The sequence below is a fragment of the Gambusia affinis genome, linkage group LG10 (genome assembly GCF_019740435.1).
Source record: "Gambusia affinis linkage group LG10, SWU_Gaff_1.0, whole genome shotgun sequence".
NCBI lineage: Eukaryota > Metazoa > Chordata > Actinopteri > Cyprinodontiformes > Poeciliidae > Gambusia > Gambusia affinis.
Genome location: NC_057877.1, coordinates 23,533,161 through 23,535,522, shown reverse-complemented (window position 1 = coordinate 23,535,522; position 2,362 = coordinate 23,533,161).

The following is a 2,362-nucleotide window of genomic DNA, read 5'->3' as shown; positions in this document are numbered from 1 at the left end:
AACCTGTTCATCTTCCATATTTCTGTTTGTTGATTTTCATTGTTAATTTTGATAGATTTTCATTCATTGTCTTTAGGTAATTTGCAACATTTAGGGAACTAATCGTATGTTATAGGTTTCTGATGAAAGGCTCTTAGTTAATGTGTCATATGTGAAATGTTAATTAATTAATGTTCATTTGTTAATTAATGTCAAACATATAAACTGTGATGCTCATCACATATTTTCATGGTCCTTTGGATTTCATTTTAATATATTTTTGGTGTTGTGTATTTTGGCTTTCTATATTGAGATTGTAAATGTTCCTTGTTCTTTAAGTTTTTAAGTTTTTACGTCTTGTTCCTCTAGTAGCAACTTAAAGTGACCTGTATGGGTGCAGCTGGTTCTCCTTGTTGCAGTCAGGGGATGAAAATCGCCTCATTCTTCCCCACCTTCGTCCTGCTTGCTCTGTTTTTGTGCTGCTTTTGAGCCTCTTTTTGCACATTCTCAGAATCTACAAATTATGGATCTGCTCAACTGGTCTCTCAATGCAATTGATCAAATTTTCACAATGAGAAGACTGGGCAGAGGAGAGCCTACTTGTCCTGTGGGGACACAACCGGCAGAGTACATCCTGGATTTATTTGGTACGTCTGGATTGGGTCGACTGGTGAACTCTCAGACTGACACCTTGTGGGAAAGAGGCGCAAGTTGGATGAGATTCTTTCACCGGCTGTGGACCTAAAACCAAATTCAAATCAAATCAATGGTGATTTTCGACCTTCCCATTAATCAGATTGTATATTTATGTGCAATGTTTTCAGCTGTTTTGAGTAGAAATACAGTAAATCATTAACATTATATTAATAAAATTAGTTTGAAATTTGAAAATATTGACTTTTTCTTGTTTATTATAAAATCAAGCATAATCCTTGGTTTGAATGGTTTAGTCAAAGTCTACCCTTGTCGGCGCCGGGTTTAATTACAGCTGCACTTCAGTTATGTGCTGTATAGCTGTATCGGTTTCTGAAGAAACATTTGGTTTTATGGAGTTTCAGAACATTTTTAAGTTTATCTCTTCAGTTAGTCAGTTCACCATATGAATAAATTTGATTAAGCAGATAAGAGAATCTACTTAAAACTACAGTCACACAAGTTATTAGCAAGCACACAACCAGAAATCACTTGTGGTTTAAAAAAAAAAAGATTTCCTGTTATAAACAGAACAACATAGCAGTAACAGATATAAGGCAGCTTTGCATGAGAAACTCGGCCTTCATCATTTCCCTGGTGAAAGTTGTTCCCTCTTGTGTCAGATGTATTTATTACACGCAGCAAAGAGGATTTGGGAGATCAGAAAGGTTTTATTATCCTGCTGCTGTAGACTGAAGTCTTTGTTTTGAACAAAAGTAAATGAGTATATTCAATTACACTTAATCAACAAGTTCATGAAGACATTTACAAAAAGTTTCATTTCATTTTCAGTTATTGTTATAAAAAAAAAAGAGAACACACGTTTTACCATTTACAAACCCATAAACCCGGCTAAAGACATTTAGGATTATTCTATTGATTTTGTTTTTAAGGAGTGATAGCTTCTTCTCTAATTATTTAATTATCCTCTCAGGTTTCACTACATAATATTTTATTTTATTTTATTTTTGCAGAAAAATCTGTAAACAGGTGAATCAGCAGGTGCTGAACCAGAGATAGACAGAGATAGACTGTACTTCTGTCTGAGTGAAGATGATCACGACTCAAAACGTAAAACTTTCTCTAAAAATCAGACTTTAATTAAAATCTCATCATAAGCAGGAATTTATCAAATAAATACCGTACAGAGATAATTGTCTATGATAATTTTGAGAGGACATTTTGTGCTCTCTTAGGAAATTGGAAAATATGCTAAACTCACATTTATGTATTTATTATTATTTATTTTTACCTTCAATCCAGAACTACTTCAAACACAAAGGGTGTGAGCACCAGCTAAAAACACCAGGAATCTTACTTAAAAAATATTATATATATATCTTAGAAAAACCTCCCACTGTGTATCTTAATAAGTCTGAATATTATTGAGTCTTTTATTTCAGTAAATAAATTTAAAAAATGAAAGTTCAAGTGTTATATTAATTATATAGAGTGATACATGGGACATAATTATTTCTGTAATTTATGGCTTATAGATAATGAAAACCTCAAATTTCAATAATAATAATAATAATAATAATAATAATAATAATAATAATATGAGGCAGGATTTAACATCTTGCTGTTGAGAGATGGGATTTTTACTCTGAGCAAAAATAAACCGAGTAGTTAGCCTTTTTTTATTTATTTATGAGATTTTTGAGAGTTTGGGGATTTTCTGAGGTCAAAT